At 44.9% G+C, this 26,758-nt stretch overlaps 1 long non-coding RNA gene across 3 annotated transcripts; it reads right to left on the bottom strand.

The window, feature by feature from the left end:
• Positions 1-2,300: 2,300 nt before the first annotated feature.
• Positions 2,301-4,842, bottom strand: LOC105913854. 3 transcript variants are annotated; one of them, XR_002676369.1, is made up of 4 exons: positions 4,395-4,842; positions 3,556-3,679; positions 2,963-3,322; positions 2,301-2,726 (listed from the first exon to the last, which is right to left on the bottom strand). It is a non-coding gene; the product is annotated as an uncharacterized LOC105913854 (long non-coding RNA). The 3 variants fall into 3 exon arrangements; XR_002676370.1 differs by having other exon boundaries at positions 2,301-3,322; positions 3,556-3,742; XR_002676368.1 differs by having other exon boundaries at positions 2,301-3,322.
• Between the last annotated feature and the right edge of the window lie 21,916 nt (positions 4,843-26,758).

The following is a 26,758-nucleotide window of genomic DNA, read 5'->3' as shown; positions in this document are numbered from 1 at the left end:
TGTTATGTAGAATCATATAAAAAACCAAATGAGACCCAAAGGATGCAATCTGTGAACCATGTTGGGACACAGATGCTAGCTATGGATGGATGGGCTAAAAAAATCAATGCGAACACGTTTAGCCAGGCATGGGCTGGTCTAAAAAAAATCAATCAGAACACGTTTAGCCAGGCATGGGCTGTGGTGTGGCTAAATCCTTGCTACAGCAGCACATTTAGACACCGTGTGAGTTCCAAGAAACTCTAGTGGGTTAAGGTTTATTATTAGTAAAAAGGTTAAAAAAAATCTTGAGTGTGTTCTTTATTTTCTGAAACGATTAAAACCAGTGTTTCTATCCTCAAGTACTCTTCAAAAATAAACTGAACAAACTCATATGGTGTAATCACACATTCCATGGATTTGATACATAAGTAGCACATGGAGAAAGTCATATAAGTCATTGCTAACACCAGTCTCATCCTCACGAGTATCACGATCATCAAAGTTGTAGCTAAAGCCAGTTCTAGTGGGTTGATCAACAAATATGATATTGGAGATCTGCAGAAATCAAGTCATATCAGAAACCGAGGAAGAGGACGAAATAGCTAGGTCTTAACATCTTCTTCAAACTTAGTTCCATCAAAAAATTGTAACATTCAGTTTCAGACTTTTTTTTTCTCTAGAACACCTCAGTTTCAGACTTTGGGTGTTACGTGATTAGACTGATTTCCCCTAACCTAACAGGGATCATAACATGGGTATGATATCATTATTTACCGTGTCCCAACCGAACTTATTCCAAGCAAGCGACATGTTATTTTGCAATGGTGAAGGGCCCGTTCTCGTAGAAGACGGCCAACTCACTACTGCAACCAGGCCCTCCCCAGAGCCAGATCAACACTGGGTCCTCCTTCTTTCCTCTCAATTCGAAGAAGAAGTAGAACATCCTGCAGCACCAATCACAAGCACACAAACGCTCAATTGTTTGAATTGCGAAGTTTTCTCGTAGATATAACTCATATAAGGCTTATTCTTTACATCAACTACAAGCAAAGCTAGGACATGGAAAGGGGCAAGGTCGTATCTTTCCACTGCTAGTCAACTAGTATTTCAGATGGCGAAACTGTTTTCCTCTGAAGAACTGTTACAAATCTTAGCACATTTAATTCCACAGAAATCAATGCAGAATTCCCAACCAAAGATCGAAGCATCAGTAACCAAGAGCGCATTGGACTGCCGTTACTAATTAAGTTGGAGATTTAAATTTCATACAGGGGAAAAAAGCAAATTCCCACCAAAAGATCAAAGCTTTAGAACCTAAGAGCGCGGGATTCTACTAATCTCTCAGAGCAAAGAGGCAATGAGGCCTTGCTCACCTGGCGTCGTGCGTGTGTGGCAGGCGGAAGTAACCGGCGTGGTGGCCGAGGTCCTGGACCCCGTCGGGCACGCCGGGAAGCCTCACCCGCTGCTCCAGGAGTTCCCCAGGCGCGCTCGCTCCCCGCCGCCAGGCTCCCCCGCTCCGCCCCTCCCTTCTTTCCGCTGCCCCTCCCTGCTCTCCACCACCGCAGCCCGCTCCCGCCAGATCCAGATCCGACGCGGGGCGCGGCTCGGAGGGAGGGGGCCACGGCGCTGCACAGGTCGAGCGTGGGCCGCTGCGACCCCGGCGGCGTGGTCAAGCTGGGGTATGGGGCCGCCGGCCCCGGCACTGCGGGTGGGCCTGCGCTGGACCCCAGCTGACAACGTGGACTCAGACGAGTCGACCTCGCTGCCGTCCACCCAGCGCGAGCCCCCTGAGCGTGTCGGCGTCAGGAACCGCACCGTCGGCGGCTCCTCCTGGATCCCGCCGTCGTCCATCGCGCCCTCCTCCTCCTCCTCCTCCTCCTCCGGTGGCCGCTAACGAGTTCGCGGGTGGCGGGGGCGCGGATCCGATAGAGGCGGACGGAGGGGTGACTGATTTGGCGAGCGAGCGAGCGATGCGTGGCAGAAGCGTTGTTTCGGTTTAACCCCCTCCCTTCCCTCCTTTTTTCCACCCGAGCCCCTCATCTGTTTAGCATTTGAACTGCGGGTTGATTTCACGAAATGTCAGGATTTTTTTTTGAAAAATAGCCCGACGGACGAAAAATCCAGGCAGAAACGTTACTTGCTTTAATAATAGGTAAAGATAGGAGTACTAGGTCAGGTTCGTGTCCGTGTATTGCTACGGATTAAGACAATATAGTGAAGACATAACCTTTCTTAACAAATCATTTCCAAAGCCACACTTAATGACTTTTATTTCATAGAAGCTTCAGTTATTTTATTTCATAGAACTCTTAACTGCTTGTAATAATAGACACCGCATCAAGAACATAGTTTCAAAACTGTCTCATATTTGCAAGTACTAAGAAGGGAAAAACATATGACGAAACTCTAAACTATTGCTATTTTGAAAAGTAGCATCATAAATCATAACATCTAAAAGATGTCAGAATGGATGTATGCATACATTCACACAAGCTGGATGCTAATGTCCATCACGGAAGTTTAGGAAAAAGTATTGGCTTGTATAATGTCCGAGTAGTAACAAAATCTCCTTGCAACAGAGGCAATGTTTCTCTACTGTATAAAATTGCCCAATCTGCAGATAAGGAAGAGGGATTAGTTGCAGTTGCAAAATCCCATATTGGCACAATCCATAGTTTTTCCTCCCACCCGTCCCCAATGACACAACAGGGCATCTCCACTGCAACTCCAAAGGCAGTGTCCATCTGACATGCAAAGGAAACAGGAGACCATTGTTAGGATGGTGATTGCTTTTACAAAGCAAGCAAGAGATCAGAGTATGGCAAACGTGAGCGGATCACACATGTGAAGTCATGAATGGCCTCCGAGAGGGAGGGAGAGAAAGAGAGAGTAAAAACATTTGATTGTCTAAGAATTCTAGCATTCTATAAGACTCCAGCTCAAATGGCAAAAGAAACTAAACTGTTATGAATCAAAATACCTTTCATCCTTCCTTACTCATCTAAATCTTGTGAATAACATAAATGTTCTTCAATTTGGATTTCACGATAAATGTTATGCATGACGCTGGCAATGCCAAAAGTTCAGAATTCCTTGAAAATGATTCTGCCAATCTGATCTAACACTGCAAATACAAATTGAAGGGTGTGGTGATTGAATTTGTATTGGGGTGTTTGGGATAGAGGTGCTAAAATTTAGCACATGCCTCCCAAACACCCCTTTAAAGCAACCAGCAGCCATAGTTCTGACACAATGCATCACACATCTGATCCTGAGATAATATTCTTGTCCATCTGTTTCATTGGCCCTGTCGAGAGTCGTTCAGCCAGTCAATCATTGTCTGAAACAGAAAAAAGTGCAAGCACAGGTGGGAAAAGGGAGATGTGTTCTTGGCATGCAGCCAGAAGGTATTTAATGGTCACGCATGACAACTATCTGCAAATTTTTCAAGAGAGCCAAGGTACATGCACTAAATCTTGTAGCAGATTAGGAATATGATTTCTTGCTAATCATATTATAAAGGATTGATGGTTGCTGAATTTTAAATCTAAACTCAAGTAATGTTATGATTACCTCTTTTTCTGAGCTTTCTGTCTAATTCAGCAAACCCCTCTGAATTGTACTGCCCTGATGGGTAGAAGAACCTCTGCTGATACTGTTCCATCTTATGGCCGCAGTTCTCCTTCTCCCTAAGACGCTAATGAATGCACGAATAGAATTTCCATTGCATTCAGAATATAACCTCAGCGATTGAGAATGTCTACAAAACGTATGAACTGAAACTGATTGGATAACAAGCTTAAACGGATTGCATATGTAGCAGAGCACGTGGTTGTCTTAGTCACTAAATTTAAAAACCCTGAAATTCTGAACTTCAGACATCTTTCTTATGAAAAAGCTCCTGAAGTCCATTTCAAAAAGAAACCTCTTTCAAGAGCTCGAAATAAATCAGAACTTGCGAACTCTTTTTTTTTTCTTTTTCCAAGATAAGCCATACGCACTGGGCAACCATCTAGCAAATCTTATAATGCAAAAGCAAAAGCAGAAGCTGCCTACTAAATGTTTTTTTAGAATAAAGTGAAAGCTACGCAAGAGCCTGAGAACTCCTTTCACCACCAATCATCTGAAAGTTAGCCTTCTTTTCTATGAGGCCATGACAAACTACCGACAACTGCATCAGATTAATAATTGGTATGACTTTCAAGCTAAACTATAGCCAATACCTTCAAATGAACATTGCATATGCATCAATCAACCGCAAGCATCAATCATCCATCTACCGAGTGAACATAAGGAGAAACCTAAGCACCTCATACTGCCTATAGCTTTGAGTTGCCATTGTTATTGCTTATGCAAGTGAACAACACTTGTGCTACAGTAAAAGGATAAATGCAGGGACAAAGAATAGTAACCTTGTCCGACCCGTCCTCCTGCTCCAGGCGTCGGAGCGCGAGGCAGCCGTGGGCATTGGCCTGCGCGAGCAGCGGCTACACGGGCCTCCACTTCAGATCAAAGACGCCGGCGGAGTCGCTAGAACTCCGATCACTAGAACTTCGGAGACACGGCCAGGCAGGAGCCGAGGCGCGGTAGCGGCGGCCGGCAGCCCAGCGCACATAGCCACGCAGGCACGCCGCACGCGCAGATGGCACCCCGGTGGGCAGGCGCCGAGGTGCGGCAGCGGCGGCCGGTGGCCCAGCGCATAGGAGACGCGGAGGCACGCCGCACGCGCAGATGGCACCCCGGCACTTCTTCAATTCGGTTCTACTGAGTCCTGCACAACACCGAGCGTGAGTAGTGATTGGCCTGCACAACACCAAGCGCTAGTGACCGAGGGCGGGCAGCGTGTGGGTTGGAGACGGAGAGAAGGTAACCTGCTCCGGCCACTGGCGTAGCCAAGGCGGGCTGGCAGGGTCATGGCTACAGATTTCCATTTGGCACTAACACGATGGGCCGGCCCGAGCACGACACGAAGAAGCACGGTTGAAAAGGGCCTGGCCCGTGAGCCATCGTGCTAGTGCTAGGCACGGCCCGGCGTTAGTGCCGTGTCTGGGCCGCTTATTCGGCCCGTAGTGCCGGCACGGGCACGGCACGCTTAATGGGCCGGCCCGCATAAGGCACAGCTGAAACGGATATCAGTTGTTGGATCCTCCTCCCCCGCTCCATCCGACCGTCGATCCGACCGTTGGCGGGGGCGCGTATATAAGCGAGGCCGCTGCGACCCGCACCCCCATCCGTAACCCTAGCTCATTTGCGCCGCTCCTCTCTCTCTTCGCTCGCTCTCCTCTCTCTCTAGCTCTCAGCTCTCTCCGCCTCCCTCCCCGGATCCCCTCCCTTCTGCCCTTCTCCTCCCCCTCCGGTGACCTCCGGCCTCCGCCGGCACTTGCACACGGCACGGCCATGTATACTCCTATCACCTATTCTTGATCTCGCATTCTCGCTTTGCGTCGTCCTTCTCGTCATCTCTGTGTTGGCCTCGCCAGGTCTCGGCCCCGCGTCGATCTCGCTGGATCCGCATTAGAACTCGCCGGATCCGTAGTCGGTCTCGCTGGATCTGTGCTTCGTCAACGTCGCCGGCGACTCCGGTGCTCCAGCTATCAAGGTAGGAAACCCTAACCCTAACCCTTGCTCAATTGATCTCTTATCCCTAACCCTAACTCTTGTTTTTGTGTAGCCGTTGAGGAACCAGGGCGCGGGCGTGTGACGATGGCCGGATCCGACGACGACGAGACGGTTCAGGGTGGGTCGAACCAAGAGAGGCGGCTTTGCGGGTTGGCCGGAGATGATGACGAGGATGACATGCGCGAGGATGCCGCGGAGCTCTTCGGCCGTGTGGCTCGACCTCAACCTCCCATTGTCCTCGAGCCCTGCGATGACCAAGAAGTGGACAGGGACGGGGAAGATAACAATGGTAAGCGCTCACGCCCCTCTACCTCGGCCGTGTGGCTTGATTTCAAGAAGATATTCAAAATGGTGAAAGGTAAGAAGGTAAGATATGGAGCTAAATGCATCCATTGCTCTAAGGAGTACTTTGGGCGCTCTAGTGGTGGCACTGGTCACCTCACCCGCCATAGGGATAGATGCCCTAGAAGGTGTGAGAAAACTCGCATGTCTCAATCACAAATCTCTTTTAATCCTGATGGTAGTATTCGTAATTGGGAGTACTGTCATATGGTTGCTCGTACTCAACTTGTTAGACTGCTTGCTAGGCTTGATGTTCCTGTCTCTTTGGGTGAATCTTATGCACTTGAAGATTACATTAGAACTGCCCATAATCCTAAATTTGTTGCAGTATCTAGGCAAACCACCACTAGAGACCTGCTAAAATACTTCAATGATTGCAAGGCTAAGCTTGTTGAGATTGTGAAATCTGCTAGTGTTAATTGTGTGTGTCTAACCTCTGATATTTGGTCTGGTAATGCCAAAGAGGACTACCTCAGTGTTGTTGCTCACTACATAAACTCTGATTGGCAACTAGAGAAGAGAGTGCTTGGTCTTAGGCTGATTGATTGTTCACACAATGGTCAAAATATTGTTGATCGTGTTGCATCTGTGCTTGATGACTATTGTTTGACTGAAAAAGTTTTTGCTTTTACTTTGGACAATGCATCATCTAATGTTTCAGCCATGCAAAAGCTTAGACCTATTCTTTCTAAATATCTTGGTATTGAAGTTGTGGATGATGATAGGGATGACAATGCACATTCAGTTAATTCTTTGTTCTTGCATCAGTGTTGTGCATGCCATATTATCAATCTGATTGTTAAGGAGGTTCTAACTACTCTTAAGCCATTGATTGAGAAGTTTAGAATTGCAATATCTTTCTTAAACTCATCTAATCAGAGAATTGCTGCATATAAAAGTTATTGCATTGCCACTGGTGTTAGGCCTAGAAAGTTTCAGCTAGACATGGAAGTTAGGTGGAATTCTACATATCTAATGCTTAAGCATTTGTTTCCTCATAAGGTCCCATTCACAACTTTCATCGTTGCTCAATATCCTAGGGTTGAAGGTGATCAGTTGCTTTTATCTGATTATAATTGGGCTATGGCAGAAAAAGTGCTAAGATTTCTTGAACTGTTTTATGATGCTAGAGTTGCATTGTCTGGTGTGTAGTATCCTACATCTTCACTTATGATTCATTATCTTGTTAAGATTGCTATGCACTTAAAGAATTATGCTAATGATATTCACATCAGACATGTGGTTCAACCTATGATAGACAAGTATAACAAATACTGGAGGGACATACCTTTGCTTTATTCTTTTGCATTCATCGTGGACCCTAGAGCTAAAATGAAAGGTTTCAATAGAGTGCTCAGGAGGTTGGGTACCCTTACCAGTACAGATTACAGTGCTTACCAGATTAGCACTAGAGCTCGACTTACTGATGTCTACAACAAGTATGAGGAGAAATATGGAGGTGTTAGGTTGAGGAGGACTGTACCTCCTCACCTATCTGGTAAGAAAAGATCTGCTTGGGATGAAATTTATGATGATGATGATGTTGGTTCTATTGGTGGCATGCATACTCTAGCTGCTACTCTAAACATGGCTAGAGATACATCTGCAACTGCCCTTCTGCAGGCTGCAAGTTCTTTAGGTGGTAATGTTTCTGAACTTGTTTCTTACTTGGACTGTGACACAGTGAACCATTTAGATGATGATTTTAACATCTTGAACTGGTGGCATCAACACAAACTCACATATCCAGTGTTGTCAACCATGGCTAAGGATATATTAACTGTTCCTGTTTCAACCATATCTTCAGAATCCACTTTTAGTATGACTGGCAGGATCATCGAGGAGCGGCGGAGGAAGCTAAAGCCTGACATGGTGGAGATGCTTACCTGCATCAAAGACTGGGAGGCTGCAGAAGCAAGGCTGCAGCACATGGTGGAGGACAAGGAACTTGAAGAAGCTTTTGAAGAACTTTATCTTGATTAGTTATCATTTATGTAATGGGACTGTAACATTAAGTACTGGACTGTGATGAACTTTATAATTGGAGCTGGGCTGCACTCTTTTTTCCTGTCTAGGGTTTCTCACAAGGGTGAGTTTTACCTAGATAGGTTTTTAATGAGGCAGCCATTACACTAAAGCTCCCAATAAAATGTTATTTTGTTATCTCTGTGACTCTGTGTGACTGTGTTGTGACTTTGTTACTTTATGTTTGTGAATACAACAAGATAAGTTATAAATTGCTTGTGACTTTGTTACTTTGTTACTGTGTGTTTGTGAGTTTGGTAGGCACACTTAGTGCCAGTGCCGGCACGGGCACTGCAGTGCCGCCGTGCCCTATGGCACGGCATGGCACGCTAACTGGCTGTTAGTGTCGTGCCTGTGCCGACAGTTAGGCACGACGGCACTACACGGCACGGCACGGCTAAGTGATCGTGCCTGTTAGTGCCGTGCCATATAGTGCCGTGCCAGATAGTGCTCGTGCCAGTGCTGTGCTGGGCGGCCTGTCTGGCCAACTTTAGTCATGGCCCCTAGTGTTTCTACAAACATAGACTGTATATTTAGAGGTTGTTTGGATGTTTATGCAAATATATACTTTATATTTAGAGGGTGTTTGATACACTGCTAAACTTTAGCACCTATCGTACCGGATGTTTGAATACTAATTAAAAGTATTAAATATAATCTAATTACAAAACTAATTGCACAAATGGAGTCTAATTCGCGAGACGAATCTATTAAGCCTAATTAGTTCATGATTTGACAATGTGGTGCTGAAGTAACATTTGCTAATGATGGATTAATTAGCCTTAATAGATTCGTCTCGCGAATTAGACTCCATCTGTGCAATTAGTTTTGTAATTAGCTCATATTTAGTTCTCTTAATTAGCATTCGAATATCCGTTGTGACCCTACTAAAGTTTAACACCTTGTATCCAAACATCCCTTTAGTTTTTTAGTAGGTGAGCCAGAAAAATAGTGATTAATTGAATGATTATTGGTTACTGCTCTGTTTGTGCACATGATAAAAAATATGTAGTCTATTAAGTTAAATTGAAATTGAAATCAGGCACTAGTATACTAAATTTAAACATGTAGTCCATTAAGTATGGTTTACATTGCCCCCTCCATACGAAAATTCTAGCTATGCCCCTGGCTTCGACGGCTGTAGAGATAAATTCCAGTCGGCGTGCCGCCTGTTTGACCTCAACGGTAGATCGATGGTTGTCTAAGGCGAGGGACGACACACCGGCCGACGGCTGTACTCGGTGTCAGGAACTTGGGATGCACAGGCCGACTGAGGCACTGGCTGCGCGCGATCGAAGAGTTGCTGCGGCGGTTGCGCCGGAGTCCGGGACTTGCGACAATCAGAGAGGAGAGACAAGTAACTAACTCGGGGCAGGCTGACGGCTTCACCGTGATTTTGTTGCCACTTTTGGCAGCACTCCACTATAAATTTTATATCTCCACTCCACCTCAACTCTACTCCACCAACTCTATAAAAATACTGTAGTTGTTGCACGTGTTTGGCTGATTGCAGTGCCGCAGCTCCACAAATATGGAGACTTGCTATGAATAGTCTATTTTACCCTTTGTGGATGGGTCCACATGTCAGTCTCATCTCTCTTCTTTTCCTACTCAAACTTTTCCTACTCAGCTTTACCAAGCCACCTTCCTCTACGGTCGCTAACGCGTGGGGCAAGGGTCAACAGATCCAGGCCGGTCAAGACCGAGTCAAAGCTGGAGTTCACCAGCTTTGACCGGCGATATCTCACCGGCGGTGAGCCGGCCGGCGACGACGACACACCCAAGGTGATTGGCGACATGAGGCGCATCTACCCATGTGCTTGTCACGCATGTATGCCGCCCGGAGCATGGCCGGCGACAAGCGGCGGTGCGGTGAACCGCTGTGGAAAGTCACCGAAAAAGTGAAGACGAGGGGGAGATGAGCATCAGTGCGTCGTGTGTAGCTCACCAAGATGGTCAGCTTGGGGAGAGGTGGCCGGAGCTAGGCCGTCAATGTGAGGGTAGCCGACGGCGGCTCGTGGACCCAGTGGACAGGGAAACTTCAGCCTGCGGCTGTAGGAGCCATGGCCGGCTGCGAGGAGTGGCTGAGGGTGGAGCTGGAGAGGTGAGGGAGGTTCGATTGGTGGCGATTTGATTTTCGTGGAGGGAGAGGGGCAAATTTGGGCGGTGGATCAAAGGTGCTCGACTCGGCTCTACTTTTGGATTGATCTGGCTGGAGGAAGAAGAAAGGGGGAGAATAAGGAGGAGGAAGAGATGAGGCCGACGATGTGGAAAGGATAAGAGTGCAGCCCCGCGGCCCTAGTGGGTAGGGGCGGCGAGGTCCAGCGAGCATGGGCCGCGCGACCGTAGCGAGCAGGGGCGACGAGGTTCGGCGAGCAGGGGCGGCAGGCCGCGCTCGAGGAGGGCGAGGGTGGCGCGGCTTCGGAGGGCGACGGCGGCGCGGGTAGTGCACTAGCACGGCTCCGTTGGGCGAGGGCCACGTGGGGAGCACAACGCCGACTGGCGAGGGCGGCGCGGTGCCGGCGGGCAACGGACAGAGGGAAGAAATGAAGATGGCAAGAACGGAAAGGAAAAATTAGAAATGAACGGGTACGTTGTGTAACGAATGGCAAAGGTAGGTAAATAACCCCCAACTCTATGAGGAAGTATGAAACTTGATGTTTTTGGAGCACCCCCTAAGGTACTTTAGGAAAAACGTGGATCTGACCCCTAGCTCCACATTTTTTTTGAGTTGGAGTTCATGGAGCTGGACATATTTGGCAAGCAATTTTGTGGACTTGGTGAAGTGGACCTGTTTTTTCTGGAATGGAGTGCTGCCAAACACCCCTTAATTGTAGAGATTAGTGATTACCAACGAATGCCATGGTGATGCCCGTAAAAAAAATTGATGGCAGTGGAAATCCTCAAATTATTGAAATTTGCATAGGAACTTAAAACTGAGCTTTTGCACCCTTTTACAAATCCAACTAAACTGCAACAAGTTTTCAATATTGAAAAAAGTTCCAACTAAGTCATACTCTCTCTATAAAAAAATAAGTCATCCTAGAAATTTTAGGACAGATTAACAACAGGTAAAATGACCTCAATTGCTCCTAATTATTAGTCATATTTGGTGCTAATTGATTGCTGCATGTCCACATGCACATGCACACATGCCAAATCGAGTACAACGACTCATTTTTTGGACAAATTTTGAATCACCGAATGACTCGTTTTTTGGATGGAGGGCGTAGGTTTTAAAGTTAGCACTTATACATAGTTTTTGCTCGTAGACAACCAAATGAAAACCACACAAGGCCATGACTTAGCTTGTTTGGTGGCAACACACTTGTAAGTTTCATGCATCATATGTAATTGTTATGTTGATAGCTTGCTATGATACACACTATGCTAAAAATGAATTTCATGCCCCACTTAGTCTCTTACCTTATAAGCAGTTATGTGGCGATATCAATATTCAAAGAGAAAATCTAAACTATCCCACAACATTGGAGTTACATTGCTCCATCCATTCAACATCAAAACTATCAACAAAACTTAGTAAGCTCTGCGAATGTTGTCAAAATATCCAAATGAAATAGTTCCAAAGATAACTTTATTAACATGGAAACCAACCACACACGAAATAAGTATGTAGAAATGGAAGAGGAAGAGAACCTCGGTGACCAACCACACACGAAACTAGGCACTCAAGGATCGAATCCTCACAGCTGCACTCCCACTACAGTGTTTGAGTTCCTAGCATCCTATGATGATAGAGGCCTTCTTAGAAGAAACAAAAACTGAATATGTAAAATAAATTTATAAAAAATATTTATACATAGATTTATCTTCCTCTCCTATTATTCATTTGGTGTTGATAGAAATTCTACAATGATATCTCTATGTAAAACAGAGCTTCACTTCTCACACTTCTCGCTAATCTCTGCCTTGCTTCCAATCTAAGTATCACCTAAGTCTCTCTTATCTCTTCATCCCTAGCATCAACCAAAGTCACGGAAATGTCCCTATGTTATTATATACCGAAAGTACGCAATACACATTTGATACCATAAAACACCAATGCTATTATTCTTAAAAAATATGACATTTTCCAACAAATTTAAACAATCACATGTGTCCATAGAGTTCCACTTAGGGCTTTTCCAGTTAATCCCTTCCTTAAGGAGATTGAGGGGATTGAAGGATCGAGGGGGGTTTTGACTTTAGAGGATTTAATCCCCTCCAATCCTCTCCAATTTGAACAAGCCCTTAGTTAGTTGGATATGATTTTGATAACAGCCTCACACCGTAGCATACATGTTGCTTTGTCCACCATGCGGGTGTTCCTTCTAAGTTCTAACACAATAAATTGAGCCTTCTCACCATCTGAGTTGCTAATAAACAATAGTAAAACGAAAAAATATGAATGTCAAAAATCAAAATTCCTCCGTGTTTCAAAGTGATAAGAAAAACTATCACCACTTAAGAAACCAAATTAAAATTGATCTCAGGTCTAATCAGAATAATTTGAAGTCAAGATGGGATAGTTCCTCTGAAAAAAATCCAGGGAAGATCGGTACGGAAGTTGGGAGCAAACATTTGTAGCACAAAAGTCAAGAGCGAACTAATGTGTTGAAGACTATGAGTTTAAATGAAGAGCAAATCAGTGTGACATTGGGAGGCCATGCATACAAATTTGAGAAAGAAAAATCAAATTAGCATTGGGAGATGGATCGATACAGCACTGAGGTGCTGACTCTATAAGTGGAAATGCTTGGGAGATGGATGGGAGATTGCAATACAAAGTGACAACAGACGAAACAAAAGAAGACCTGGTTTATTTTTAATGAAATAACTCTATAATAGCTACCACTTATATCTCTCTCATCATCGAACAAAGAAAGAATTACAAATATACCTCGACTTTGATGTTCTAGTTTTCTTTTTCCTTTTCCAAATTTGCAAGACTGGTCACATGTAATCTCTTGTTCATGTTGGTTTGTGAGTTAATTTTACAAGTTGAAGAATAAGTAACAATTGTTGGAATTAGAGGCATTTTATGGTTCACTTTATCACTTTAATCCGAAGTAAAACATAAATCATGACATAAAAGATAGCATAAACAGGAGTATGGTCTATTGTATTTGCTGTGAACATAAAACATGCAATGTATACTATGGAATACAAGAACTAAACCAGAAAATTCACGAGGAAGTACCATGAGGCGGGGCCAGTTTCGGAGGAACCGAATGCGCCGTTACCCGACATCGTTAGTCGAGCCTGTTCGATGTAGTCGATCAGAGGTCAATGCAGTGCAAGTGATCGCAGTGCAGTTGCGCCTCTAGGAAGTACATGTGCGTAGTGAGCATTCGTGCAAACGCGCTTCCCAAAAACTTGATCGCCCTTCTACTCCTCGGGTGCAGAGTCTCCGGCAAGGGCGCAGCTTCGAAGGCCTGCTCTTCGGGTGAAGTCCATGCACACAGATCGCCAGAATGGGGATAGCAAAAATGCAATGCAGCAGTGGAGGAGCTCCGGTGGTGTGTGTAGTGCGTGGAAGACAGAGAAGGAGCACCTATCTTATAGGACGCAGAGACCCTTGAGCGTCCATGTTAATTGCAGTAATTTGGCAGCCATCAGAACTGATAGTTATTGGTAACGTTCATCAGTTACAAGTCATTTGTGCTAGCTAGTCAGTTACTAGTCACTAACAACTAGCAATCAACTAGCGTCACTTACTAGTCATCAAACTGAGATTAAAAACTGCAAAACCCGTCCAAGCCCAGCCCACACTGTAGGGATACGAGGTAGGCTACACTAGCGCAATTCAAAAATTCTACCGCGTATAACCAGGAAGAACTGCCGTATAAGGATCACAGGAATACCACTCGACGCACTACTGGTGCGGAAGATGTAGATATGCGTCGATGCAGTGAAGACGATCACGTAGTCGTACGTAGTCGATCAACGTAGTCGTACGTAGTCGATCACGTCCAGCAGCTCCTCAGCAGCTCGTCCACGTGCAGCAAGATCGCCTCCGGTGCCGCGGCTCGTCGTCGGCTCGTCGTGGCTCGTCGGCGGCTCGTCGATGGCTCGTCCAAGTGCTGCAGGCGCAACACCTCCAAGGTATCCACACGTGCAGGGAGGAAGCGTCGCAAGCCGGACTGCTAGATCCGCGAGTTGCAACAGGCGAGGGCGTGGGTGGCGCGGCAGGTGTGTTTCGCCAAAAGGTGTAAACCCTAGGGCGCCCCCACCCCTCTATTTATAGAGGTTCCTGACGGGCCTCTGGATCCGAGGCCCATTAGCACTTCTAAACCTAATCCAACTCGGATCAGATCCGAATTGGGCTTCCAGCCCCTTAAGTGTGTGACCCTATGGGTTCGGATACGTATAGACATGGCCCGAGTACTCCTACTCGGCCCAATAGTCGGTAGCGGCCTCTAGCAAGACGTGCCAACTCCTATACGCACACGAAGATCATATCAGACGAACCATCACAACATAATATACATGCTATTCCCTTTGCCTCACGATATTTGGTCTAGCTTCAAGCCGACCGCTCTTTCTCGATCCTGTGATTCGGAATCCCTTTGTAGGTTAACTCTTAACCGTACGTAGCATGGCCATGCATTTTCGGATCCGATCACTCGAGGGGCCCAGAGATATCACTCTCAATCAGAGAGGGGCAAATCCCATCTTGATTGACCATGTCTCATAGCATGCTTCTTGACAAGCCCGAAAGCTACCTTTATAACTACCCTGTTACGGCGTAGCGTTTGATAGCCCCTAAGTAGGTCGATCCACATCTTGAAAACATGCGACAATCTCAGGTCTAAGGACAAAGCGTATATGTTGTTTAAAGAGAGAACTACTTCTCGTGTTGGGTCAGTCCTAACACATGTCTCCACATGTGTCCACACTATTAGTTCAACATCTCCATGTCCATGACTTGTGAAACATAGTCATCAACTAATACATGTGCTAGTCTAATATTCATGTGTGTCCTCACATGAACTCCGACTAGGGACAACTTTAGAATAACCATACAAGTAAAGAGTTTCACATACAATTCACATAATTGCAAATCAATTCAAGTAGCCTTTAATGGATATTCAATGAACACAATATACAAATCATGGATACAAAATGGAATATCATCATCTCTATGATTGGCTCTAGGGCATACCTCCAACAGTCTCCCACTTGCACTAGAGTCAATCTAGAAGGTACCTAATACCCATAGCTCTTACATGCACATCATGCTTAGCCTGCGGGAGTGGTTTTGTCAACGGATCAGAAATGTTCAGATCCGTGTGTATTTTGCATATCTTGATCTCAACCCGGTTAACAAAGTCTCGAATGAGATGAAATCGCCGCATTACGTGTTTGTTCTTCTGGTGGTTCCTTGGCTCCTTTGCTTGCGCAATTGCCCCATTGTTATCACAGTAGAGATTCAATGGGCTGGACGCATTCGGGAACACACCAAGCTCAATGAGGAAATTCCTTATCCAAACACCTTCCTTCACGGCTTCCGAAGCCGCGATGTACTCGGCTTCTGTCGTAGAATCGACCACCGTCTCCTGCTTGGAACTCTTCCAACTAACAGCACCACCATTCAGTGTGAACACAAATCCTGATTGTGACTTTGAATCATCTCTGTCGGTTTGGAAACTAGCATCGGTGTAACCTGTTACAACGAGCTCCTCCTCACCTCCATAGACGAGGAACATATCTTTAGTCCTTCTCAAGTACTTAAGAATGTTTTTCACCGCTGTCCAGTGACTCTCACCTAGATCAGATTGGTGTCTGCTTGTCATACTTAGCGCATATGAAACATATGTGCGAGTACTTATCATTGCATACATGATAGATCCAATAGCCGAGGCATATGGCACTCTACTCATGCGATCCCGCTCATCAGCAGTCGAAGGACACTGAGTCTTGCTAAGATGTATGCCATGTGACATAGGCAAGAACCCTTTCTTTGCCTCTTCCATGCTGAACCGCTTCAACACTTTGTCAATGTAAGTATCTTGGCTTAAACCTATAAGCCTTCTCGATCTATCTCTATAGATCTTAATGCCCAGAATATATGCCCCTTCCCCTAAGTCCTTCATCGAAAAACTATTTTTCAGTGAAGTCTTTACGGACTCAAGCATAGGAATGTTATTTCCAATCAGTAATATGTCATCCACATATAATATTAGAAATACTACAGAGCTCCCACTAACCTTCTTGTAAACACAAGACTCTTCTTCGTTCTTGGTGAAGTCAAACCCTTTGACCACTTCATCAAAACGAATGTTCCAACTCCTAGATGCTTGCTTCAATCCATAAATGGATCTCTGAAACTTGCATACCTTTCCAGCATTTTTCGGATCGACAAAACCCTCGGGCTGTATCATATACACGTCCTCAGTTAGGTTTCCATTCAGGAAAGCTGTCTTGACATCCATCTGCCATATCTCATAATCGAAATATGCAGCTATAGCTAGAATAATCCGAATGGACTTAAGCATCACTACGGGCGAGAAGGTCTCGTCGTAGTCAACTCCTTGAACTGGTCGAAAGCCTTTTGCAACAAGTCGTGCTTTATAGATGTGAACATTTCCATCCATGTCCTTTTTCTTCTTATAGATCCACTTGCACTCTATGGCTTTAACACCATCAGGCGGGTCAACCAAGTTCCAAACTTGATTGTCTCCCATGGACTCTATTTTGGATTGCATGGCACTCTGCCATTTTTCGGAGTCTGGGTCCATCATTGCTTCTGCATATGTCGTAGGCTCATCATTGTCCAACAATAATATTTCCCGCATTTCGCGGAGCCTTGCCGACCTTCGTGGTTGTGGCGGTGCTTCTCTTGCCATGGGTATCTCAACTTGTTCTACTACGTTAGCATCACTCATTGATTCTTGCCCGATCGGCTCATCTTGAACTTCTTCAAGATGCACTGTCTTTCCACTCTTTTCTCCTTTGAGAAACTCTTTCTCTAGGAAAACCCCGTTCCGAGCGACAAACACTTTGCCTTCTGATCGGTTGTAGAAATAATATCCCAAAGTTTCCTTTGGATATCCCACGAAAATGCACTTATCCGACTTGGGTGTGATCTTGTCCGACTGAAGTCGCTTGACAAACACTTCACATCCCCAAATCTTTAGAAAAGACAAGCTAGGAACCTTTCCAGTCCATATCTCATATGGTGTCTTAACTACGGATTTAGATTGTACCCTATTAAGTGTGAAAGCTGCTGTTTCTAGAGCGTATCCCCAAAATGACAACGGTAGGTCTGACTGGCTCATCATTGATCGAACCATGTCTAACAAAGTTCGATTACGTCGCTCGGACACACCGTTTCTCTGAGGTGTTCCAGGCGGCGTAAGTTGTGGAACAATTCCGCAACTCTTTAGATGATTGCTAAACTCGTGGCTCAAATACCCGCCTCCACGATCAGATCGTAAGGCCTTAATTTTCTTGCCACGCTGATTTTCATCTTCATTTCTAAATTCCTTGAACTTTTCAAAGGTTTCAGACTTGTGCCTCATCAAGTAGACATAGCCATATCTACTAAAATCATCAGTGAAGGTTATGAAGTATTGAAATCCTCCTCTAGCCGTCGTGCTCATTGGTCCGCATACATCACTATGTACGAGTTCCAACAAGTCTACTGCTCTCTCAGGAAATCCTGTGAAAGGTGTCTTGGTCATCTTGCCTAGCAAGCAAGCCTCACATGTCTCGTATGATTCAAAATCAAACGAAGTTAGAAGTCCATCAGAATGGAGCTTCTTCATGCGCTTTTCACTTATATGACCCAAACGACAATGCCACAAGTAGGTAGGACTCAAATCATTAGGCCGAGGCCTTTTAGCACTTACATTACAGACAGGTGAACCATCAAGATTTAAAACAAATAATCCATTCACAATGGGTGCAAAAGCCATAAACATATTATTCTTAGAGATCACACAACCATTGTTTTCACTCGCAAATGAATAACCATCCTTCATCAAGCATGAAGGAGATAAAATGTTTCAACTTAAACTAGGAACAAAATAACAATTATTCAACTCCATAATAAATCCTGACGGGAGGTGGAGTTGCATCGTCCCGACGGTCAACGCAGCAACTCTTGCATTATTGCCCACGCGGAAATCAACTTCTCCTCTTTCCACGCTTCTACTTCTTATCATTCCCTGCATCGAATTGCAAATATGAGCAACCGATCCGGTATCAAATACCCAAGAATTAATAATTGTATCAGCGAGAAATATGTTGTCTATAACATTAACAACAAGCATACCTGAGGTAGAAGTACTCTTACTTCCGCCATTCTTCAACGAAGCTAGGTACTGCTTGCAGTTTCTGTTCCAGTGACCAAGTTCATGACAGTAAAAGCACTCTTTGTCTGGAGCAGGTCCAGGTCTAGCTTTAACCTTGGGCGCTGGGTTTGGCTTGGACGTTCCAGCCTTGCCCTTCTTCTTCCAAGAATTGCCCTTCTTCTTAAAGCTAGGCTTGTTCTGTATAGCCATCACATGGCTGGTATTAGCACTTTTCTTGATGTCTACCTCTGCTGTCTTGAGCATACCACACAGTTCATTCAAACCCTTCTCCGTCCCATGCATATGGTAGTTCGAGATGAAGTTCCCATAGCTAGGCGGAAGAGATGAAAGAATGAAGTCAGTGGCCAACTCTTTGCCCATTGGGAAGCCCAGCTTCTCCAATCACTGAGTGTAACCAACCATCTTGATTACATGTGGTCCTACTGCTGCGCCTTCTGCTAACTTGCACTCCAGAAAGGCTTTGGACACATTGAACCTTTCGGTCCTAGCCTGTGTCTGGAACATGTCCTTGAGCGCCACGATCATATCGTGTGCCTCATGATTTGTTTCGAACTGCATCTGTAGCTCGGGTTCCATGCAAGCAAGCATAAGGCAGCTTACCTCAAGATTAGCATCAAATGCCTTCTTGTAAGCAGCCTTAACGGCAGCAGATGCATCATCAGCAGGTACTGGTGGTAGTGGGGTGTCTAGAACATCTTCCTTTTTATCGGCCCTGAGAACAATTCTCAGGTTACGGATCCAATCCGAGTAGTTTATTCCATTCAACTTGTCCTTCTCAAGGACAGAACGCAAAGCAAACGATGTGGTGGTGTTGCTAGGTGCCATTTAATCTACAACAAAAGTAATGCAAAATACACTAAGACAAACGTATCCATGATAGAGCAAATTACATTAAACTATTTTAACAGAATCTACTCCCACTAAAATCAATATCCCTCTATTGAAACTTAGTGATTCAAGATCCACAACTAACAAGTCCACTAGTGAGCTTTAGCATCACCGCTAGCAAACGAGGTAGATCGGTAAGCAACTTTTGCTAATCATATCACATATGACTCCTGTTGTTGGGTGACATCTCTATGTCTTGGTGCCCAACCTTTATGCCCCAAGGTCCTTAACCGTTAAGATAACCTTGTTAAGCAAACCAACCCTTATGCGTGTAAGTGTCCGACACAAACCCGTCTAGTCAAGGAAAACTAGTGGCACCCTAATTTCATAGACCCACCACTAATTGTACAAGACATGGGATGGTGCAAGTTTTAGTTGGGAGGGCATACTAACTTAAACTTTGTGAGGGATCATTCTACTTCTAACATCACAGCATGCAGAAAGTAAAACATAAACAAAATAGCATTCACACAGTTGTGACACAGTATGACCCGTTTTCATATGGTGATCTCCATCTCCATAAAACCTGTTCACCATGGTGATCTCCATCTCCATGTTCCATGTGCGCCATCCTCCTGGTGATGAGTCCTCCAAGAACTAGAACATGCTATTACGCCTAATAGCTAGTAAAGAATCTAGTAATGAAGATTACATAGTTGCTTGGGTCATCACAGATTGGTACGCAGACCATAAAATACAATAAAGTGACAACACATATGGCTCCTGCCGTATTGCCGTACGCGCGACACGCAGGTCACGAATGAGTTACACACATGCATCACATACACAAGGGGGCCATACTGATCACAAAATACATACATACATCCTGCAAAACAGAATTAAGCGTCCTAACGTTCCAAACTTCGGAGGCCCGAAACTCCATCTTCCAAGCCGAATTTGGGAAATCTAATTTCGCCAAAAATGGCGAAGCGGTTGAATTTCATGTGTAACTTTTTCTGTAGATCAATTTTCATATAAAATTCGCCCCAATCCGAGATCGTACCGAAAAGTTACGGCTGATTTACCGAAGCATACACATACGGCAAAAATCCCGACCTCGGCAGTAGATCTCATCTACCATTGCACATCTAATGCGCCTGGCGTATGACCCTGGGTTTCAATTCGACCAATCATATTGATCTTCGCTCACTGCAACTGGATTTACGTGTATCACTTAACTCCGATGGCAGAAACCGACCGGTAGGAGTATGTTGTTACACTACCATTGCAGCAAGGGCACGGAACCAGGACATAGATCAAACAGAAAACTCGCATATCTCCATATGCGCACATCCCGAATCCTAAACTAAGCAGCTACGGCTCTTGATACCACTGTAGGGATACGAGGTAGGCTACACTAGCGCAATTCAAAAATTCTACCGCGTATAACCAGGAAGAACTGCCGTATAAGGATCACGGGATTACCACTCGATGCACTACTGGTGCGGAAGATGTAGATATGCGTCGATGCAGTGAAGACGATCACGTAGTCGTACGTAGTCGATCAACGTAGTCGTACGTAGTCGATCACGTCCAGCAGCTCCTCAGCAGCTCGTCCACGTGCAGCAAGATCGCCTCCGGTGCCGCGGCTCGTCGTCGGCTCGTCGTGGCTCGTCGGCGGCTCGTCGATGGCTCGTCCAAGTGCTGCAGGCGCAACACCTCCAAGGTATCCACACGTGCAGGGAGGAAGCGTCGCAAGCCGGACTGCTAGATCCACGAGTTGCAACAGGCGAGGGCGTGGGAGGCGCGGCAGGTGTGTTTCGCCAAAAGGTGTAAACCCTAGGGCGCCCCCACCCCTCTATTTATAGAGGTTCCTGACGGGCCTCTGGATCCGAGGCTCATTAGCACTTCTAAACCTAATCCAACTCGGATCAGATCCGAATTGGGCTTCCAGCCCCTTAAGTGTGTGACCCTATGGGTTCGGATACGTATAGACATGGCCCGAGTACTCCTACTCGGCCCAATAGTTGGTAGCGGCCTCTAGCAAGACGTGCCAACTCCTATACGCACACGAAGATCATATCAGACGAACCATCACAACATAATATACATGCTATTCCCTTTGCCTCACGATATTTGGTCTAGCTTCAAGCCGACCACTCTTTCTCGATCCTGTGATTCGGAATCCCTTTGTAGGTTAACTCTTAACCGTACGTAGCATGGCCATGCATTTTCGGATCCGATCACTCGAGGGGCCCAGAGATATCACTCTCAATCAGAGAGGGGCAAATCCCATCTTGATTGACCATGTCTCATAGCATGCTTCTTGACAAGCCCGAAAGCTACCTTTATAACTACCCTGTTACGGCGTAGCGTTTGATAGCCCCTAAGTAGGTCGATCCACATCTTGAAAACATGCGACAATCTCAGGTCTAAGGACAAAGCGTATATGTTGTTTAAAGAGAGAACTACTTCTCGTGTTGGGTCAGTCCTAACACATGTCTCCACATGTGTCCACACTATTAGTTCAACATCTCCATGTCCATGACTTGTGAAACATAGTCATCAACTAATACATGTGCTAGTCTAATATTCATGTGTGTCCTCAATGAACTCCGACTAGGGACAACTTTAGAATAACCATACAAGTAAAGAGTTTCACATACAATTCACATAATTGCAAATCAATTCAAGTAGCCTTTAATGGATATTCAATGAACACAATATACAAATCATGGATACAAAATGGAATATCATCATCTCTATGATTGCCTCTAGGGCATACCTCCAACACACACATCATGTCCGGCCGGCCGCTCGGTCATGTCACATCGCGGCTTGGCACGGCACAGCACAGCATGGCTCGGCTCAGCGAGGCGAGCGAGAGTGCGCGTGCGTGTGGCATCCTGCTATCCCTTCCTCAACTTCTCAATAGGTGTAGCATGGCTCCACCTTATAAGTTGGTTAGGGACACTCTCAACTTTCAAGGTGGTTTTATTCCAAATGTAACTACCACCATGTGCATGGGCCTTGGGATTTAATTGAATTAATAGGTCGCCAACTCATTTAATCTAACAATCCCCACCAAATTACAAGGCACATGTTCAGTTCCACTACTATTTGATATATCAGTTTTTCGATGGAGATCTTGATAAGGTTGAACATCCACCTAAAGCATTAGCTACATTTGTCCACAGTTGAACAATGGATTATGCCTTGAATTAACAGTTTTGTGTGAACAAGTTTCACTTATGTCCTTAACCGATACTAGGCTGCAAAATGCATCCCCTCTGGTTGAAGCATAAAAGTCATACTTCAGGGTCTTTCATGAGTCTCTAGAGATTACCCAATCTCATAGACTGTGACTAGTAGTCAAACTCATATAGGTGTATTCCTCAAAAGATATTTTTGCAGGTAAACATCTTTGCTTTAAAATAAGCCACTTGGATCACATTAAGGTATTAACCAACCTGTCATGCAGAAAAGGAGAGAATGCATCTCCAAAGGGATGGGTTTGTACAAAAGTACTCTCCTTCACTGTTAGCCAATAGTTTCTTTTACCATCCTAATTCACGGGATCTCCGGGCAAATAGGACAGGTAACCACTATGACATAACTCTCATGTGGGTCTCAATCCCAACTCCCTCGATGCCTCGTTAATCACATTTCGTGAAAGACCTTTAGTAAACGGATTTGCCAGATTTTTAGTAGTCTCGACATAGTCCAAAGCTATTACTCCAGAGTTTCTCATTTTACCGATAGACTTCAATCGCCTTTTCACATACCTTGATAACTTCATGTTGTCTCATGAACTGTTTATTTTGACAATTACAGTTTGATTATCACAGTTCATTAGGATAGCCGATATCGGTTTCTCAACCCTAGCAAATCCATCAAGAGATAACGAAGTTATTCAGCCTCAACTCTGGTAATATCCAGTGATGTGAGTTCTGCTTCCATTATTGACCTCGTTAAGATGGTCTGCTTGCAAGACTTAAAAGAAACAACGCCACCTTTGTTGACGGTCATTAAGTACCAAATATGACCATCAATATTCTCAAGAATAAAGGAAGATTGACATTTCTTTCACGCATACTTAGTTAAGAATAATGTAGTTCCACTTATCCTTAGAGAATATTTTATTACAAGTGAAAAAGCACAAAAGGAAGGAGAAAGCACACTCTAAGGAGCAAAGAAACACAAATCTGACCAATGGGAGGTTGCCACGTGTGCATCCCATGGATTGAAGGGCCCACAAACTACCACAACCGCCTCAATTCACCGGATAACACACACAACCGCTATTGGAACTCACCAGGCAGTCACCCGGAGAAAGGCGGTTGCGAGGGGGGCCACCAGGGGTTCGGCAGAACCCTTGGATCGGCCGAACCGCCTCTGGCCCCCCTCGTGATCAACCTCCACGTGGCGACTGTCGAGGGCCCCTACGTCGATTATGGGTGTGACATCCCTAGTAATTAAGAGACTAAATCAAAATAACATCAAAGTGATTAAGGAATAAATCAAAGCTAACTCTAAATGACTAAGTGTTAAACACCTTTGTACTAAAGCACTTGGGGAGCAAGTAAAAACAAATTTTATATAAGAACTCAAATTTTGGCAATGTAAAAGTGGTAGATCTCTTCAAAATTGAGCATCATGAGCATCATTTGAGCATAATGGAGCATCTTGACCATGCATTGTTTAAGTTCACATAATTGTTGTTTATTGTCGAAATTCAAACTTGTGAAGCAACTCCGATTTCTACTATGCAACTATGCCTCATGTTATTTTATTTAAATACTAGAGGCAATTTGATAGTTTTACAATATTTTTACTTAATTTTTCAGTGATGTTTTCTTGTGTTAAAAATTCTCTCTTCGATCAAAATCAAGTCCACTTAGCTATGTATGAGCTAATGGACCTAGGAATGATGCTAGGAACCCAATTTGAGAATAGCCGAAGCAAGAAAGAGTCCAAACAAGTATCGGAAGGACTTTGAAAAATAACACCTCAGTTCGAAAAAATCCGAAAGAACCTTCAGAAAATTCTGGATTTTCGGAGATTTCCAGAGAAACCTTCAGAAACTTCCAGAGGTCCGGAAATTTTCAAAATCTTCCGGAATATTCCGGAATTCCAGAAATCAGCCTTCGTGAGGAGAGAAGAAAAATTCGAAACTCGATCAAACGACCTCCAAAGATCACGAAATTTGAACCATAGACTCACAACAACATACCAAAGGTATACCCAAAGGCTCAAGTTAAAAAGCCCAAGAATTGGTCACCAGATTCAATGGATTTAGGAAAGGCACAAGAAAGGGGATTTTCGGGAAAACTCAAAATTCAAGGTGCGTGCATGGATTTTCTAGGGGATCATCCTAGATATTCTTGCACATATCCTAGCACCGATTTGCTCAAAGAAAAACACCCAAATCGTGGCCAATCGTGAGATCCAAAAATTCACCAAAAATGCTTCAAAAATAGGAAAAAAGATAAATTTCAAATCTTGAGAAGGAGAAGCAATTGAGCACGAAATTGATTCTTGGATTACCTCACCATATCTGGTTACAAGCCACTCGTAAGCACAATCCAAGCTAGGATGGCAAAAATATCAACACAAATATCTCTCCTCTCTCCCTCTACTAAAGGCTCTCACAAAATAAATGAGAAAACTCCCACCAAAACAACCAAAGGGATGGCTGCCCCAAACAGCCCTCCTATACATATATAGGCATTTGGCAAATGTCCAAAATACCCTTACATTAAGCACACAACCCAAATACCCCCAGGGGTAAAGTCGTCCAACTTTTTCTTCGTTCATCGGACGGAGCTGACGCCTTCACGACTTCGCTTCGCCTTGACGCAAGCTTCGCGATGGTGCCACGCGTCCTCTAACTCGACATTGTCCGGCTGCACCGAACTCGCCCCCGGTTTTGAGGCCCAAACTGGCAAACCTGCCTGCGCGGTGGTTTTGAGGTCCAAACCACCCAAACCCTCTGCACACCCACCTAGTGTGACTCACTCGTGGTCAAATCCTCTTGCATGCCCCACAACCCGTGACTCATCGATGTCGACACGTGTCCAGCCTCCACCAAGTCTTTGACGCCTCCAAGTCTTTCGCTCCCGGCTCCCGGGCCTCCTACTCGACTTGTCCCCGTCTTTCTTGACTCGACCGACGTCGTCTCCATTACCGTCCGTGTACTCTTGCTCTTCCGTGCACCATGTGGATCGCCCATGACTCCACCAGGACTCCTCGATTCCCTTAGTCCAAACCTACTTGTGTCCACCCTTCACAGCCCTAGTACATCGGCATGAACCTTTCGCACTTGACCTTCACCTCATGCCGTCGACCGCCATGTCACATCCTACACTTGCATATCACAAGCCAAGAGACACAACATACAACATATGGTTTACACAAACACCACAACACAATGCACAACTCACACCTTCGGTTAGCCGTTAGCATAATCAAGTGCATATGGAATATCGACTCAACCGGTAGAACCTCAAATCATCTAGTCAATCACTCATCACAAATAGACCAAGGCACATGTCAACTTGGTCTCTCAATCTCCCTTTTATAAGTGCATTGACAAAAGATGATTTGGAAGCAAAAAAGAACTCATTCAAGTGCCCAAAAGCCAAGAAAAAGCAAACACAAGGCAACTTGGTAGGAGAAAGGATCATGCAAGCTCCAAACAAAAAACTCTCGGTTCCCAAAGAAGAGACAAGGCTTAACGCAACCGAAGAGTCAACCAAAAGACATAAGAGCTGCATGAATCCCAAACTGCCATCAAAGCCATTTCAACATTTGTCAAACGCTCATCACAATCAAATCAAGGTTCATATCAACTTGATTTCTCAATCTCCCCGTTGATGAGTGTGTTGACAACATTCAAGCGCAAGAAATGGTTTGAAAGGTAAAAGCCAAAAATCTCATCCATGTGATCAAAAGCCAAGATCAAAGTCACTTGAGATGAGAAGAGCCATAAAAGCCAAGTTGTGGAATCAATTAGGCAAAACTCTCATCCAAGTGATCGAAAGCCATGTAAAGGCAAATATTAAAGTCACTTGGCATGAGAAACATCACAAAGGCAAAATCAACTTAGTAAAGTCTCAATCCCCAAAGACATAGGCAACAGCTTGACACAACCGAGACAAAGAACGCATGATCCCTCAAGAAGAGGCAGAAAGGGCTCAACACCAATCATGTGAAAATCGAAAACACATGATCCCTCAAGAAGAGGCAAAAAGGGCTCAACACCAATCATGTGACGATCGAAAGCTCAAACCAAATGTCGGTTCCTCAAGAAGAGGTAAAAGCTCAACACAACTGGCAAAAGAGCAAAAGAGAGCACAAAACTCACATGCTCCCCCGTAACACATTCACTCCCCCCTGAAAACATGCCACAATGAAATACATGCACAAGAGCAAAAGAATGCATGCTCCCCCTCAAATGCAAAACTCCCCATTAAATGCAAATATAAGATACACACCAGCACAAAATGCATGCCATGGGTGTACAACCTACCAAGCTTCTCAAATATATCACAAAGCACTTGCAAAGGCTACAACTGAGATAATGCACAAGTAGGTAGATCATAAAGAGCAATTGCATCGCCATCAAGAGGATATTATGATAT

This window comes from Setaria italica, chromosome II, assembly GCF_000263155.2.
Source record: "Setaria italica strain Yugu1 chromosome II, Setaria_italica_v2.0, whole genome shotgun sequence".
NCBI classification, from domain to species: domain Eukaryota; kingdom Viridiplantae; phylum Streptophyta; class Magnoliopsida; order Poales; family Poaceae; genus Setaria; species Setaria italica.
The sequence above is the reverse complement of the archived record's forward strand: the minus strand, read 5'-3'. Positions and strand labels throughout refer to the sequence as shown.